This window comes from Trichechus manatus, unplaced genomic scaffold (genome assembly GCF_000243295.1).
Source record: "Trichechus manatus latirostris isolate Lorelei unplaced genomic scaffold, TriManLat1.0 scaffold00087, whole genome shotgun sequence".
Classification (NCBI taxonomy): Eukaryota; Metazoa; Chordata; class Mammalia; order Sirenia; family Trichechidae; genus Trichechus; species Trichechus manatus.
The window spans coordinates 7,057,459-7,076,107 of record NW_004444023.1 but is presented as its reverse complement, the minus strand read 5'-3'; the positions used below and the strand labels follow the sequence as shown (position 1 = coordinate 7,076,107).

General features: G+C 43.7%; 1 protein-coding gene across 1 annotated transcript in view; it reads right to left on the bottom strand.

Annotated features, from left to right (window-relative positions):
* Nucleotides 1–2,644, bottom strand: part of LOC105756014 (zinc finger protein 432) — a 20,482-nt gene extending 17,838 nt beyond the window's left edge. Inside the window, 1 exon segment of the mRNA XM_012557114.2 lies at nt 1,884–2,644. The gene's annotated coding sequence lies outside the window, so the exon portion shown is untranslated.
* Between the last annotated feature and the right edge of the window lie 16,005 nt (nt 2,645–18,649).

Here is an 18,649-nt window from a genome sequence, read left to right as displayed (position 1 = left end):
CTGAGACCAGAAGAACTAGATGGTGCCCGGCTACCACCAATGACTGCCCTGACAGGGAACACAACAGAGAGTCCCTGATGGAGCAGGAGAAGGATGGGATGCAGAACTCAAATTCTAGTAAGAAGACCAGACTTAACGGTCTGACTGAGACTGGAGGCGCCCTGGAAAGCATGGCCCCTGGTCTCTCTATCAGCCTAGAATTAAGACAATTTCCGAGGCCAACTCTTCAGACAGTGATTGGACTGGACTGTGGGACATAAAGTGATACTCGTGAGGAGTGTGCCTCTTAGCTTAAGTAGATAGAAGAGACTAAACGGGCAGCTTCTGTCCAGAGGTGAGATGGGAAGGCAGAGAGGGTTAGGAGCTGGATGAATGGACATGGGGAATCAGGGGTGGAAAGGAGGAGTCTGCTGTTACAGTATGGGGAGAGCAATTAGGGTCACATAACAATGTATGTATAAATTTTTGCATGGGAGACTAACTTGAAATGTAAACTTCAGTTAAACTATAACAATAAACAAAAAAACAGATTTAAACACCATAATCAAAATATTAACAAAGTAAACTTGGCAATACATAAAAAAGACAAAACTTCTTGACCAAAATAGAGTCTTCAAGGAGTACGAGGTGGTTAAACATTAGAAAATCAACATAATTCACAACATTTAGAAAATAAAAGAGAGAAATTATAAAATCAACATATGCATAAAAAATTTCATAAAATTATATGACCTCTCATGATTCAAAAACAAGCAAATAAGCAAAAAAAGAATAAAACATCTTGGCTAACTAGGAATAGAAGGAAAGTCCATTTATACCTGGCCTTACTAATAAACTAGGATAAGGGTCACCTTGGACACTTAACAAAATAGGGATTCTGTTAGAAAAATAGAAAGTGTAAATTGATGTCGGAGAGGTAAGGAACAATGTTAGCAACAACCTATTCATAGATAGAGCAGGGCTTGGCAAACTTTTTCTGTAAGAGACTAGATAGTAAATACTTTAGGTTTGTGGGCTACATAGTTATATGGCAACTACTCAATTCTGCCTTAGAAGTTAAATAAATAAATGGGCAAGGCCAGATTCCATTAAAACTTTATCAACATCATCAAGTACTGGGCTGGATTTAGTCTGTGGGCTGTAGTTTGTTAATTTCTGGATTAAAAGAGAAAAGCCACATGATTTTCTAAACCAAAAGTTGGTAAGTAATGCCAAGAGCCTGGACCACCTGTTTTTGTATATATAATTTTCCTAGAATAAAGCCAGGCCTGTTAATTTATATATTGTCTCCAGTTGCTTTTGTGCTCAATGTCAGAACTGAGACGTCATGATCGAGACCCTAGGGCCTGCTAGCCTACAATATTTAATATGTGGCCCTTCACAGAAGTTTGCCAACATCTGATCTAGATAAATGCTGAAAAATAAATGCTTTTTCATAAAATCATTTTTTCATAAACAAATTTTAATAAAATCTGGCATTTGTTTCTATTATAAAACCCTCATGGTTACGAACAGGTGATTTTTTTTCCTTAACATTAAAAAAAGAAAACAAAACACTATATTTAAAAACATACATGTAAACTACCACTTTAAGTAGAACTCGATCTAGACGCCGCAGTCATTGACAAACCCTACTCACCCGCCCCTCTCAGTTTTCAATCATTGAGCCCTAAAGGCAGAGTGACCCGCAAAGACCCCAAACCCTGGCCACGGGACTCTCAGTTGTTCATCTCGACTTTTAATCACTAGAGCCCCCTTGACTGAACCAAAAGACACCCCCATCACAGACAACCACTTACAGACTTCTGCGTGCTCCTTTCAACACACAACACACACTTTCGCCCTCCCCCACACTTGTTCCACAGACAAACCCATATACCGACCTGATTCTCTTCTGAACCCTCAGCGACCTCTGAAGGGCTGAGTTTACTTCCCTGAACTTGTTTTCCACTTCTCGTCCGGTCGCCCAGACTCCTCTCCTGCTAATATCGCCTGACCAGGGTCGACGGCGTTTCTATGGAGAACGGATAACTGGGTTTCCGGCTTTTGCTTCTGAGGTAATATGTCCGAGCAGTAGTCGCCGTGGCTCCGTGGGAGCGGCCATTTTTGAATGCCCGACGTACAGACGGCAACGTGGACGCTTTTTCGCCAGTAACCAGGGGTAGATGCGACAGTGAGAGGCCGCCGAAATTGTCCCCTTTCCCAGAATGTCAGGTCTTGCGGAAAATGGTTACATTTTCAGAGGCTCGAGCTCACACAAGGCAAACATAACGTGGGGTAAATTCCTTTGAGCTGACTTGGCACAGAAATAAAGTGGTCACCTTCTAATCTTTGCAGGGTACGGTGAACTACAAAATAGCGTAAGGTAACGACCGGCAACGTTCAGCTCTGTCATATGTAAGATCACCAGGAGGCAGAGTCATCTCCATGGCAACTAACAACTTTCTTATCAGCGGCAATTACGACTGTGACATCTCAGTTCGGTGGGAAGAAATTGAAGTAATCTCTGGGCACCTCAGTTACTGTGCTAATTATGAAAAGCTTCAGAGGCCAGATTAAAATTTAAGCATGCTAGACAAAAATGTTGCCGTTGTAGCGGCGTAGTATTTTCGCCGTTAGGCTTGAGCGGCATGGGCGCGGCCATCTTAGAGGAAGTCCTATGTCCGTACAGCAGACTAAAAAGATCTCTGGGGAACTCAGTACCCTAGAGATAGAAGAGATTTTAGAAGACCAACAGGGTTTGGGAGAAGGGAGATGATATGGGAAATGCCGCGATCACAACGTGAACAGAAACAATCAACAGAAATTGGACGCTGTGAGCACTTTGCAGTCTCATCCCAACCACGCCCCTAACCCCGCCCGAGTACAAAAGACAACAAGTCCTAGACAGCAACTGATCCATTTTCTGTCACTATAAATTAGTTTGTATTTAATGAATTAAATTATGCTATATGTACTCTTTTTATCTGGTTTCTTTCAGATGTTGCTGCGTGCTGTGAAGTTGGTTCCAACTCATAGCGATCCCATGTACAATAGAACAAAACACTGGGTGGTCCTGCACCATTCTCACAGTCGTTGCTATATTTGAGCCCATTATTGCGGCCACTGTGTCAATCCATCTCATTGAGGGTGTTTTTCTTTTTCTCTGATCCTCTACTTTACCGGCATGATGTCCTTCTCCAGGGAATAGTCCCTCCTAATAACATGTCCAAAGTACGTGATGAGAGAGAGCATTCTGGCTGTACCTATTCGAAGACAGATTTGTTGGTTCTTCTGGCAGTCCATGGTATATAGCATGTTTCTTTCACATAGCGTGTTGTTATTATTGTTAGGTGCCAACCAGTCCATTTCCACTCAGAGCTACCCCATGCGACAAAGTAGAACTGCCCCATAGTGTTTTCTTGGCTGTAATCTTTACGGAAGCAGATTGCCAGGTCTTTTTCCCATGGAGCCGGTGGTAATTGCTTTGAAATTCATCCATATTGTGGCGTGTATCAATATTTCCATTCTTTCTGGTTGTTTTGTATTCCATTGTAGGAGCATACCATAATGTGTTTAATCACTTACCAGTTAATGTTTTGGTTTTTGGATATTGCAAATGGAAATCCTATTAACATTTGTGTACAAAAATAAATGACCTCAGAGAACTGGACTTCTCATAATCCTATGTATCTGCACCCTCTCACGAAGAAGTTTTTGGTAGCTATTTGCAAGCCCATTACCTATTTCTAGCTCTTCCCTAGCTCATATTCTCCTCTCCCCCAGTCCTAGAAGGTGCACTTACCCTAAGAAATCAGAAACCTAGAGGTAACAGATTGTGGCACCCTGGCCCCACCTTAACCTTCTTGCTTGCATTGTGTGCAACCTCTAGGCCATTATAATTCTCAGAATCCACCTAATAAAGCCTGTAAACCCAGGTCAAAGCAGGAGGTCAGCTCCATCTTCAAAAGTTATCTCAATTCCAACTAATTCTCACATCCTCCATCATTTCTACTCTGGTCCAATCTCTCACCTGAGGCACTGGAACTGCCCCGCTTACATCCTTGGCCTGTACTACCTGATCTCCATAGCACAAGCCAGGTGACACGTGTGATGTGATGGATCGCTTTTATATGGCCATTCTCGGCATGGTCTTGTAATTCCTACCAAATGACTGGGTGGGCCTATGCAAATGAGGTATTTGTGGCTCACTGCAATGCAGTGAATTACTTAGTATGGCCCTTCTAGCCATAAAACGCATTCCTGTCAATTCTGGCTCACAGTGACCCTATGGGACAGAGTAGAACTGCCCCATAGAGTTTCCAAGGAGCAGCTGGTGGATTCAAACTGCTGATCTTTTGGTTAGCAGCCTAGGCACTTAACCACTATGCCACCGGGGCTCCCTACAGACAATGCCACTTTGGAGATGCCAAGGACAAAGCCTTCTAGCCATAGTCTTTATAATTCCTACCAAAGGACTGGGTGGGACTATGCAAATGTGGTGCTTGTGGATCACCAAGGGGATTGGATAGCTTGCTAATAATGCAAATAAGGTTCATAGCACTCTTGGGCCAGGAACATGCAAATAAGTTGTATAGAACCCTAAGCTAACCAGGGCATTGGTCAGTATCGCCATCCTGCTAGGCTTCTAATGAGCCATCCCAGAGGCAGACAGGGAACTTCACAACCATCAAGAGATAAGAGCTGAGAGTGGAGCACATCCTTTGAACCCAAGGTCTCTGCACTGGGAGCCTCCTACACCCAGGAGACATATAGAGAGCTGTAACACTGTAGAGACGGTGCAAAGTGGCAGTAGATAAAAGGCAGCAGCAGAGGCAGCAGAACCAAGAGACCAGCAGGAGACAGGCAGGAGACGGTTCGGTGGGCTTCCCAGCCCACAGAGCAAGAAAGCTGAGCACCTTTGGGCAGGAGGTTTGCTGGTGGAGTAGGGTGCCAATGGGCATTTAATGGAGCTATGTTTGACAACCCACGGAGCTAGAGCTGAATGCCTTTGGGCTGAGGCTTACTGGTGGAGTGGGCTGAGGCTTACTGGTGGAGTGGGCTGACTCTGGGCACTTACTGGCAGAGCTAAAAGAGTTTGTAACACTTGCCTGAGCAGGCTAGAGAGACGCCTTCATGCAGGCACGGCTGAGAAGAGGCTGTCCTAATGGAACAACTATATCCTGAGCGTTCCTGAACCTGAATTGTAATCTGTTATTCCCTAATAAAACCCATAACTGTGAGTATGGTCTGTGAGTTCCGTGTGGGCATTGCAACAAATTATTGAACCCAGCAGAGGAGTACAGTGTCCCATGGAAGGGACAGCTGGTGTCAGAATTGGTAAAAATAATTTGAAGAGAGAAGGCATATCCGACCTCCACCTCATAGGAATCAACCTTGGGCTGTTGACGTTGATCTTGATTCTCCTTTCCCCTCGTGAAGTTAGAGAGGTCAGACATTGCTGCCATTCATTTTTACACTGGTAGATCACAATTCAGTCATGAAATTCACCTGTTCTCAATTATCTAATGTGGTAGGTTGAATCGTTTTTATGTGGCCTTTCTCACCATCGTCTTGCAATTCTTACCCTAGTGATTGGGTGGGACTGTGCAAATAAGATAATTGTGGCCCACCAAGGGTCAGTTTTGCCATCCCCTTAGGCTTAAAAGAGAGCCAATTCTAGAGCAGAGAGAGGATCTCACCATCCAAGGAAGAACAGCCAGGACCTGGGATCTGTGCACTGAGAACTCGTGGAACCAGGAGACAGACAGAGAGAGCTCTCGAGAAGTGCTGGCAGAGAAACCATGGCAAGAGATGGCAGGGGACTGCATGGTGGGCTTCCCAGCCCACACAGCGAGAAAGCTGAGTGCCTTTAGGCAGGAGGCTTGCTAGTGGAGTAGGGTGCCTCTAGGCACTTATCGGCATAGCTACAAGAGCTTCGTAACTCTTGCCAGAGCAGGGCAGAGACCAAGGGCCAGAGAAGCATACCTGTGAGCAAGGATGAGAAGAGCATATCCTGATGGTATCCTGAGCATTCCTGAACCTAAATTGTAACACGTTACTTCCCTAATAAACCTTATGAGTATGGTCTGTGAGTTTTGAGAGATCATTGCAATGAATTATCAAACCCAGCAGAGAAGTAGAGTGCCATGGGAGGGACGGTTGATGTCAGAATTGGTAAAGATCGGTGGACAGAGGAAGCATGTCTGACCTCCGCCTTATAGGAGTCAGCCTTGGGCTGTTGATCTCGATTCTCCTTCGCCCTTGTGAAGTTAGAGGTCAGCACCGCCCCTATGCCATTTTTACATCTAATGACAGCATTACAGAATAAAATCTCAGGTATTAGGATGGTCTACAAGAACCTAGATGATGTGGACCCTGTCTGTCTCTCATGTCCTACCACTTGCTGCCCCCCTTTCCCCATAAAAGCTACAGTGGTCTCCTTGCTATTCTTAGACTTTTGACAAGAATGTTCCTGCCTCAGAATATTTGTACTTGTTCCTACTTCCTGAGAATATTCATTTCCCACTGCGGTGGGATGGATTGCTTTTTGTGGCTTTTCTGGCCATGGTCTTGTAACTCCTACCCACGTGATAAGGCAGGACTGTGAGTAGAGACCTGGCAGCAGAAGATAGGGCAGTGGGCTTTCCCAGCCCACGGAGAAAGATGAGTGCCTTTGGGCAGAGGCCAGGGGCCAAGGAGAGGCGTGCCTGCAAGCACGGCTGGGAAGAGGCTGTCCTGATGGAATAACTGTATCCCGAGTGTTCCTGAGCCTGAATTGTAACTGTTACTTCCTTAATAAATCCCACAATCATGAGTATTGTCTGTGAGTTTTGTGTGGCCGTTGCAATGAATTGTCTAACCCAGCAGAGAAGTAGAGAGTGCCATGGGAGGGACGGCTAGTGTCAGAATTGGTAAAGATGGTGGAGAGAGGAGGCATGTCTGACCTCTGCCTTACAGGAAATAGCCTTGGGTTGTTGATCTTGATTCTCCTTCCCCCTTGTGAAGTTAGAGGAGGTCAGACACCTCTCCCATGCTGTTTTTATACCCATAAATATTCCTATGATTTAAACTCCCTCACATAATTCAGAGAATCTGTGTATCTCCTCAGACCAAAGAGTATGCCTATTACTCTATTATTTTACTTGACTTCCTTCTTACAAATTTAATGTGCATCAGAAACCACTTGTTATAAATGCAGTATTTGGGGCCCAACCTCAGACATTCTGGCTTAGCAGATGTGGGGAGTAACTGAAGAATTTGCTTTTTTTTTTTTTTTTTAAGCTTCTCAGAGACTCCTGAAACAAGGAGCCCATAGTCTACTTAGAAACAATCCTGTAATGTCCTTTCCTTAGAAATATTGTGCTGCCTGGTTCCCCTCAATTTAGGTCTTGACTCAACTGTCACCTCCCCAAAAAGGCCTCAGAAAACTTTAACTCAAATAGTTCCGCCATAATTATCTACGCACCTACTATGCTGTTTTTCTTAACATGAACTGCTACCTGATGTTCTATTATCTCTTTTACTGCCTGTCTCCAGGGGCGGATTATCCAATAGGCAAGGTAAGCACAATGCTTACCTTGCTTACCAGATTATCTGTAGTCAAAAATTTCACATTTTTCTACCACATCAAAGATTCTGCTTCTAGGTATGGCTGGCATCTGTCTCTGCCATCCCCATGGCACCTTCCTACAGAGTCAAAGCCTTTTTTCAAATTTACAGTCCCTGACAAGGATGGATTACCCAGTCAACAAGGTAAGCCTAGGTTTACTCTGCCTGTTGGATAATACACCTCTGTGGTGAAACCCTGTGAAATTGTTCACTGCAGATTAGTAAGCACAAATCAGCCCATGCTTACCTTGCTTATTGGGTAATCTGTCCCTGTCTGTCTCCCTCACTAGACTGTAAGTAGTTGGCCTCTGAAACTACAAAAGTGTCTAGCAGTGTCTACAGCAGTGCCTGGCACAGTTTAGGTGCTTACAAATCTTTGTTGGAGTGAACCATCCAATAATCCAGGGTTTGGGATGGAATTGTCACAGCCACTGCATGGCTAATTTCCATTGCTTTTTATATAAGCAAGACTCACAGAATATGCTATCTTTATTAGATTCTAAACAGAATATAATATCTTTATTAGATCAAGGGGACAAGGACAAGAGCCCCACTCACAGGAGAGTAAGAAGGAATGACAAAGAGAAAGCACATGTCCTAATTCAGCAGGTCACAGAGGAGATGGGATCTTTGAAATGAGGGCAACTCTTAAAGGTGATAGGCCTGTGAGCAAATAAATATGAGGGTTCTTCTCCAGATTGGTGGTTCAAACCTACCCAGAGGTGCCTTGGAAGACAGGCTTGGCAGTCTGCTTCTCGAAAGGTCACAGCCTTGACAACCCTATGGAGCACGTTCTACTCTGCACACCTGGAGTCATCATGAGGGAGAATCAATCGGACGGCAACTAACAACAGATGTTTACATTGTCTGATTACATTAGGTGCAGTGTAAAGATATCACTTACACTCAATTCAGCTAACTCAATGCTCATTCCAGGAGGACAATGACCTTTCTGTTTCATTTCCAATGTATCCCTAGCTGGTGGAACAGTACCAGGTACAAAGGAGGTATGTGATACATAGTCATTGAATGAACAAATAGATTCAACATAAGGCTATTGTTTAATAGGTGGCTCTGCATGATTTATGGTAGAGGTCCCAGTTTTCAACTAATCCTTCTTGCTGGTCTTGGGAAATTGAACAGATATTATATATGTGTCCCAAGCTCCACTAATCAAACACTGCTCCTTTCCCCTCAACTAACTCTTATAAAGTTTTTCAGTTCTAGCAACATCTAGATACAAATTATCTTATCTCTTTTCATATGACGGTAATGTTTCACTTCACTTAAATGATCTCAGGCAGTCTCGGTATCAGTTGACCAGACCGAGTAATCAATGTGTATAGGTACTGCTTAACATCAGATTACGTCTCTGTACCAATATATAAAGGAGCCCTGGTGGCGCGACAGTTATGTGCCTGGCTGCTAACTGAAAGGTTAGTGGTTTGAACCTACCCAGCAGCTCCATGGGAGAAAGATTTGGCAATCAGCTTCAGTAAAGGTTACAGCCAAGAAAACCTTATAGGGCAGTTCTACTCTGTCACATGGGGTCGCTATGAGTCAGAATCAATTCGTAGGCAACCATCAACAACAACCAATGCACATATTTATGAAGGATATGTGTAACAGGTTTTCCCAGTCTCCACATTCATATGATTTCTTTCAGGGCACACTTATCAGCCATGACATGAGCTAAAAATTTTGCTCGACCTCTTTCTACATTGAGTGTATTTGAAGTTTCTTTCCTATGGGTTTTTTGAAGCATAAAATGTGAAATAATTGATCATTGAAAGCACTACCACGTTTACTGCATTTATCAGGTTCTCCCCTGTGCAAATTCTCTGTTAAGTCCTGAGGGTTCAAATCTGGCAAGACGCTGTCCCACAAGAACTATGTTCCTATTTGTTAGCAGCCCACTCATGTTTACTGACAACTGAGGGGTCACAGAATGCATTTGCACAGGCACAATGTTAATAGGGTTTTGCTTGTGTGTTAACAGTCTTCCATTTGTCTGTAATGAGCTGTAATTCTCTGTGGAAGCATTTTCCACCTTGAATACATGTTTCTCCCTTGTGTTCATTTTAAGCTCAATCAGGCCAGACTTGTAGGCAAAAGCTACAGGACTGGATTTTGCACATTCACTATATACAAAGGGAGTCTTTCCTGTGTGAAATCTCTGATGTGCTATGAGGCTTGCCTTCCAGATGAAGCCTTGGCCACATTCACTGCATACATAGGGTTTCTCTCCAGTATGAGTTTGCTCATGTACAATGAAACAGGACTTCTGGGTGAAGCCTTTGCCACAATCGCTGCATATACAGGGTTTCTCTCCTGTATGAATTTTCTGATGTAAAATGAGACGTGATTTAATAAGGAAACCTTTGCCACATTCATTGCATTGGTGGGGCTTTTCTACTCTTTCATTTCTGTCATGTATAATGTGTTCTTTCTTCCTATAAAAGGCTTTGCTATAGTCAGCACATTCATAAGGTTTTTCTCCTGTATGCATTCTATGGTGTTCAGTGAGCCTGGAATTTGTGGTATATGCTTTCCCACATACACTGCATCCATGAGGTTTCGCTCCTATATGAATTCTCTGACGTTTCATGAGCTGAGACTTCCTGATGAAGGCTTCCTCACATTCACTGCATACACAGGGTTTCACAATTTTGAGAGTTCTCTGATGCTTAATGTCTTGAGAGTCGGTGCTGCTGGGTTTTCCATTTTCAGGGAATTTAATTTCAGTATGAATGTGCTCATGCACTGCATGGAGCAAGGATTTCCCATGTCCATTACACTCAGCTGGGTTCTTTATTTTACAGCTTTTGTTTTGGTTGACTAAACTTATATCTGATTTCAGAGTTTTTCCATGGTTTTACCTTAAAGGAAAATGACTTTGGTCTGGATGAACAATATATTTTCAAAGGCATTCTGTTTGTGGCATTGTTCTATTCTCTTCAGACATCTTTGGTTTTGCAAGTGACCTGGTAGATGACTGTCAACTTTCTCAATTTCTGGAAAAGAGAACAATGAATGGCTAGGTGTGGGCTGGCCCTTTAGTGATGACTGCCTGATCTCAGTATAAAAGTACCTCATACAATGTCCCTTATCCTAGGACACTGGTAAAAATACAATAAATATACAAATCAAGTGGCAAAAATGGTCAGTGTACAAAGCAGCTTGCATAATTCACAATGAATAAGTACAGATTTGGCTGCTTTCTAAACAGACCCTTGAAAAACATGCAGAGATAGTAAAAAACAAGTAAGTCACTGCTAAAGGAGAAAATAGAGGTCAGAGGAAAACTTGATCCAAAATTATGAGGGTTGCAGGCACTCCACAAATCTTTAGTCACTAGTCACCATTAGCCATGGTGCTTGTATTGATGACACACCAACATATTCTTTATTTTTACTGGGCTTACATTCTAGTTGGAGTCCCTTGGTGGTGCATATATGGTTAATGCACTAGGCTGGTAACAGAAAGATTGGAGGTTTCAGTCCACCCAGAGGTGCCTCAGAAGAAAGACCTGCTAATCTCCTTCCAAAACAATCAGCCACTATAAACCCTATGGAGAATAGATCTACTCGGATATACATGGAGTTGCCATGAGTCAGAGTAACCTGATGGCAACTTTTTTTTTTTTTTACATTTTAGTTAGGAAAAACATAACAAGAAAGTAAAGAAAAAAAGAAGGCAGTTACAATTTATGAAAAGGGATTTGAAGGAGCAGAGGAGATGGAGAGAAGAGAAGGGAATGAGGATATATTCTGGAGTTAGAGAAAGCTCACTGATGAGTTCAAAATGCAAGGACAAAGAAAGTGAATTAAGGTTTACCCCTAAATATTTTGTTTGAGTCAAGAGGTATGTGGACAGTGCCTTTGAGTGGGCGAATATCACTGAGATCTAGAATGTGCAAGAAGTGGGCATTTTGAAGCATATAAACTCTTAGATTTTTATTAGATATCAGGCTACTGACAATGTACCCAGTTGGGTATATAAATCCGATAAAGGGCTTGACATGTTTTTGTTGTTAGGTGCCATTGAGTCGATTCCAACTCATAGTGACCTCATGTGACAGAGTAGAACTGCCCCATAAGGCTTTCTAGGCTGTAATCTTTACTGGAGCAGATCACCAGGTCCTTCTCCCACAGAGCAGCTCGGTGGGTTCGAACTTCAACCTTTCAGTTAGCAGCTGAGCTCTTAATCATTGTGCCCAGGGCTCCTACTATAGCAATGTGGAAAATATCTGTGGTGAAATTAGTTCCTTTATGTGGCCTTTTGCCTTGGTTCTTTGTAAAAACAGCTTGAGAGATCTTTCCCCTAAGCCCTGAGGAGTTACCTTCGCCCTAGTTTTCTACCCAAGAGGTTTTGTTACTTTTGTCCAGGTTGATTGACATTTCCTGGGTAAGCTGTAACAACTTGATGGTTTAATACTTTTTATCTGGTCCTGGGCTGCAATCTTCCCTGTGATTGGTCTATTTTAAGCACCATGCAGGGATTGGTTAACATGCTATGAACTATGAAAATGAAGTGACTATGGTCCACCAAGAGGATTGGTCAGTTTGTGGCCCTGGTGGGAGGGCCATGCCTTGAAATTGACAAGGAGTTTGCTTATATATGAAGCGAACCCCACAGACGTTTCAGAAACAATCGTAAAAAAAAGAGAAAAGGCAAGAAAGGTGAGATGAGAGAAGCAGAGAGAGAGGAGGCAAGGAAGCTCCCAAATGAGCTGTAATACATGTTAAGGATGTAACACTGAAGACAGCAAGAGGCCTGGAAGACGCCCTAGGGCAGAGTCAGCTGCCATAGGCCCAGAAGGTGCCCTTCAGCAAAGTTGGTGGCAACAGTCTCAGAAGGGGCCCAGTGGCAAAGTTGGTGGTGACAGCCCTGGAAAGGGATCTATAGCAGAGTTGATGGTGATGGCTGAAAACTGCTGCTAGGAATGTAGCTAAGAGTTGAACAAAGCTGTAATGACTATGAGCTGGGTCACTTAGAAACGGAGAGGCCAATGGCAGGGAGGCCAAAGGCAGAGAGGCCTGCATGGCTGAGAAGGGATGTACATGGCCAAAGAGAGGCCTGTCCGGTGGAGGCTGAGAGGAGGCCTGTCCTGTGGGGGCTGAGAGGAGGCCTGCACGGCTGAGAGAGGGTGTGCATGACAGAGAGAAGGGCCTGCTTGCTTGTATGGTCAATAGGAGCAGAGAGAGCTGTCCTGCATGGAAGAACAGAGGGATTTGCTCTCCATTTTGGGGGAGCCTTCCAGACTTTGCCTACATGCCTCCTTACCCTGATCCCAAGTTGTAGCCTGTTCATCCTGATCCTGAGTTGTACCCTGTTACCTTCTTAAATAAACCACTTAATTGTAAGTACAGTTTGTGAGTTCTGTATGGCTAGTGTAATGAATTATTTTACCCAGCAGAGAAGTAGTAAGTGCCATGAGGAGGACAACTGGTATCAGAATTGGTAAAAAGTTGGAGAGTGGATGTATGTCTGACCTCCACCTCATAGGAATCAGCCTTGGGCTGATGCTGATTCTCATTATCCTCCCTGAAGTTAGACAAGGTCTGACACCACCACCTTATACCAGGCTTCTCTATCACTGAAGCCCACATTAAATTGCTAACCTAGACCAGCCACAGCATTCATTGACACACACATTCCCACACACACCAACCACTAACCCACAAAGACTGACCCCCACCAACCACAAAACCTGACAGTTGGACTCTCAGCCCTTAATCTCTTCAGACCCTTAATCACTGACCACCAAAGGCCCCAGTGAAAGAATCAAAAGAAAACCTGAAAACACAGTCCTTCACATGCAGTCCCCCTGCAATGACCCACACAAGATCCCCATCAGGATCTACACCCAGAACTCCACTTCCCTAATCCTGAGTCTCTCAAGACTCCAGTGATAATAACCAAAGGCTAAACCCACTCCAAAATGACTTCTGAATCTGATGGTCTAGAGCCACACCACTTCCTTGGCGGTTGCTATGCATGCTGAGGGTCTGGGAGGACGGCAGCCCACGTGGACCACGCATGTTCCTGGAAGTCTGTGATCTGGGCGTTGGTGCTCTGTGCTGTAATATGGCCACACCCATTTCCACAGTTCCTTACCTGAGCCGCCTTAATGGCAGCTCTGCCTCAGGCGTTGAGAAGAAATGAAATTAACTTCAGGGCACATCAATCATTGCACTAACTGTACAAATTCTAAGAAGTGGTATTAAAACTTTAGCAGGCTGAGCAAAATAAGATGGTGGCATGCTCTACCCACAGAGCCATTAGGAAGAAGAACTATGAACAAGGCTGTTTTAGGGAAATTTCGGTTTCCATTCAGCAGAGAATACAATCTCTTAAGAGTTTAGAGAGGAAACAATGAGTACAACGGAGTGCTGCTGGCTGAAGGGCTTTGGAGGACCAACAAGGTTTGAGGAAGGTGAGCTAGTCTCAGGGTGGACAAAAGCTTTAGAGTCCTGTTCAAGGAACAGAGATGAGAGTGGGTGAAGTAAGATCCTCAGGTAGTGTAAATGATTCGCTCTGGACTGCTAACTTAAAGATTGGAAGTTCAAATCCACTAAACAGTACTGCAGAAGAAAGGCCTGGTGATCAGCTTTCATTACAATTATAGCTAGGAAAACTATATGGAGTAGTTGTACTCTGTAACACATGGAGTCGCCATGAGGGGGAATTTACTGTTGCAGTGCAATGGATCGCTTTTGCGTGGCCTTTTGCACCATGGTCTTGTAACTCCCACCCAAGTGATCGGGTGGGACACCAAGGAAATTGGTCAGTTTTGCCATCCTGCTAGGTTTAAAAGACAGCCAATTCCAGAGCAGAGAGAGGATCCCACCACCACCAAGGAAGGGACAGCCAAGAGCAGAGCGCGTCCTTTAGACCCGGGATCCTGCGCTGAGAAGCTCCTGGAATCAGGAGAGAGAGAGAGCTGTAACACAGAAGATGGCAACAGCAGCAGGAGAGACCAGCAACATGAGATGGCATGGTGGGTTTCCTGGCCCATGGAGTGAGAAAGCTGAGTGCTTCTGGGCAGGGGGCTTTCTGGTGGAGTAGGGTGTCCCCAGGCACTTGGTGGAGCTAGGTTTGCTGACCCATGGAGCTAGAGCTGAGCGCCTTTGGGCTGAGGCTTATTGGCAGAGTGGAGTACCTCTGGGCACTTATTGGCAGAGCTAAAAGAGCTTTGTAACACTTGCCTGAGCAGGGCAGAGGCCGAGGGGCCAGAGAGGGGTGTGTGTGCCTGCAAGCAACCCTGGGAAGTGGCTGTCCTGATGGAAGCACTGTATCCTGAGTGTTCCTGAACCTGAACTGTAACCTGTTACTTCCCTAATAAATCTCATAATCATGAGTATTGTCTGTGAGTTCTGTGTGGCCATTGCAATGAATTATCGAACCCAGCAGAGAAGTGCTGTGGGAGGGATGGCTGGTGTCAGTATTGGTAAAGATGGCGGAGAGAGATGTCTGATCTCTGCCTCATAAGAATCATCCTTGGGCTGTTGATCTTGATTCTCCTTCCCCCGTTGTAAAGTTAGAGGAGGTCAGACACTGCCTCTACGCCATTTTTACAACTGTACAGCAACTAACAACAAGGTGGATCTAGGTGAGAATAGTTGGAAGTCAAATAGTGGGGGCAATCTCTGTGAAAACCAATGTCCACATACAAATGTACATGTGTGGTTACCTCTTGTAATGGTTAATGTTAAATGTCAACTTGGTTAGGCCAAGATTCTCAGTATTATGTAATTATCCTCCATTTTGTGATCTAATGGAAGGGGATTTTCCTTGGGGGTGTGGCCTTGCGGTGTAATGGATTGTTTTAGTGTGGCCTTTCTCTCCATGGATTTGCCTACCATGCTTGCAATGCTTCTGCTAAAACTACCACCCATGGCCTTACAGAATGCCTTATCCACCATCATCCTATCCCACACAGAACTGCCTTGGATCAAGGAATTCACTTCACAGCCAATGAAGTGTAGCAATGGGCCCATTCTCATGGAATTCACTGGCCTTACCATGTTCCCTATCTATGATGCTGTTTTTCCCATAGCCAGCATTCACAGTTCTAGGAATCAATGGGTGGAATCAAGAGTAGCATCATTCATTATTACCCCTAGTGACCCACTTGCAAAATTTTGCTTCCTGTCCTTGTGACTCTACGCTCTGTGGGTCTAGAGGTCTTAGTTCCAAAGAGAGGAATGCTCCCACCTGGAGACACAACACTGATTCCATTGAACTGGAAATTAAGAATGTCACCTGGCCACTTCGGGCTCCTCGTGACTCTGGATCAATAGGCAAAGAAGGGAGTTACCATATTGGCCAGTGTGATAGATTCTGATTACCAAGGGGAAATCAGATTGATATTATGTAATGGAGGTAAAGAAGAGTATGTCTACAGGGATCACAACAGAGGGTCCCAGACAGAGCTGGAGAAAAATGTAGACTAAAATTCTAACTCACAAAAAAAGACCAGACTTACTGGTCTGACAGAGACTGGAGAAACCCCAAGAGTGTGGCCCCCCGACACCCTTTTAGCTCAGTAATGAAGTCACCTCCAAGCTTCACCATTCGGCCAAAGATTAGACAGCCCCATAAAATAAAATGGGGCACAACAGTCCAAGGACAAGGACTAGAAGGCAGGAGGGGACAGGAAAGCTGGTAATAGGGAACCCAAGGTTGAGAAGGGAGAGTGTCGACACCTCGTGGGGTTGTTAACCATTGTCATAAAACCATATGTGTAGTTTAACGAGAAACTATTTATTCTGTAAACCTTCATCTAAAGTACAATTAAAAAAAAAAAAGAAGAGTATGTCTGGAATACAGGTGCTCCCTTAGGGTGTCTCTTAGTACTACTATGCCCTGTGATTAAAGTCAATGGAAAACTACAGCAACTCAATTCTGACATGACTATTAATGGCCCAGACCCTTCAGGAATAAAGGTTTGGGCAAAGAACCACCACCAGATGAGGTACTTGTTGAGGGCAAAGGGAATATGGAATGGATAATGGAAGAAGGTAGTTCTCAATACAAGTTATGACCCTGCCACCATTTGCAGAAATGAGGACTGTAATTGTTATGAGTATTTCTTCCTTTTTTTAAGTGTATGTGTGCATATATATATACACACACACTTTTTTTTTTCTCCCTTATCACTAATAAAATACAAGATGTAAACGGGGCTACTGTGTTTTCCCTTGTACGCGTGTTAGTTTTATCATGTTAGGTACAAGTATGACTTTATAATTGTCTTTATTTAGAGATTATGTATGGTTTCAGGAAATGTGTACAGGTGCCAAGTTGATAAAGGATAGAACGTGATGGTTAATGTTATGTGTCAATTTGGCTAGGTCATGATTCTCAGTAATCATGTGCACATAACTTCCGTTTGGGAAACGTCTGACTGCATGTAAGTCCATGGTCCCATTATTTCTCCCTAATGGTTTTAAAGACCCCAACCCCCCAGAGTGAATGACTAGCAGGGCTCCAGGGCTCATCCGAATCTCTGAAGTGCCTCATCCTCCGCCTTAGCCTCCTGAGTCCCCTCTTCCTGGCTTCATTCACCTGCCCAGCAGCCATGCAGCTATTCACTCCCGGCACAGGGCAGTACCTGCCTCGGAGCCTCTTCTCCTATTGTGGGCGCTGGCAGGGTTTTGGCCTGGGGTGCTCACGAGCTGCTGGCTCCAGGCAGCAGCAGTGACTGCATGTGATCAGGAAGCAGCCATACTAACAGGGCAGTGGCAGTTAGGGCCGTTACCTCCAGCCGTGTTTGAGGTCCACACAACACTTCTCCGTGCTCCCCGTGTGCCCCCACCCTGGTCAGGTCAAGCAGGAAGTCCCAATCCAGGTGCTGCTGCAGCCCCCATCTGGCCTCCTGTATCCAGTGGATACAGCTCTCAGGTTTTGTCCAGTGGACTCTCATAAAGTTTTAACACGATAGGCTTCATGGGGGTTGGTTCATAACTACAGATTGTACAGGGAATGCTTGTATATAATGTGGTGTTTGCACAATATCCAAATCACATACCGTTCTATTTCACAAAACATATTGTGGACATTAAACGATGCATGACTATTTTTAATTTGGCTTATTCTGGGGATCCTATGACTTCTCTGATACGCTCCTTATATATTCTGACAGATATGAAATGATTCATGATTAAGTTTTTTTTAACAATACTGATCTTTTTCTTTCCAATGGTTCCTTCCCTTGAATGAAAAGATTTGATTCACTAGACCATTAAGTCATTCATTCTACTTCATTCATATTCCAAATTGACATATAATTTTTTTCTATTTTGTTATGTGATGGGAAATACACAATTATATGTAAACTCATGGAATTTATAATCTGCTTGGTGCAATAAGACAATTTAAAAAAAAAAAACTTACTTATGTGCTGGTTTATGTAAGCAACATTAAGATGAGTTCTTTTCTTCCCTCCAAATAAGAACATGCCTCATGAACAAAAAATTATATGTTTAATATTTCTTAAGTCTACCTTCATTCTAAACACAAATACTTTGATCCTTATACTGCCTATCCCTTTCAATTAATGTAGGTGTATACATCCTCTGTTTCATTTGCTGGAGGGAGGAATGCTATATGCATATAATTCATCTAACAAAATCATAGCTCAAAGAGAGAAAGGACTTTTTGTTTTCATCATGGTCACCATCTACAGTTCCTACAACAGCACTAGGTAAATGATATAGTGATAAAAAAAAAAAGTTTTCAGAGTGTTGATACCAACGAGACAAACCATAGGCTAGGATGGACACTATCTTAGAGTTTTGAACTGTTTCCCCTGGGTGCTATTTATAAACTTAAACACATCCAAACACATTAAATTACATTAATGAATTATATATTTAGTTTCCTTTTGAAGGACTTCAGTAGTCTGAAAATAACAACTGGACAAACTAAGAGGCAAAGAAACAAAGCGCTAATCATGTAATGATCCTGGGTAGGTGTAAAAATGGCGGTGTGATGACAGACCTCACCTAGCTTGGGGAGGGGTAAGGACAATCACCATCAACCTCAGCCCAAG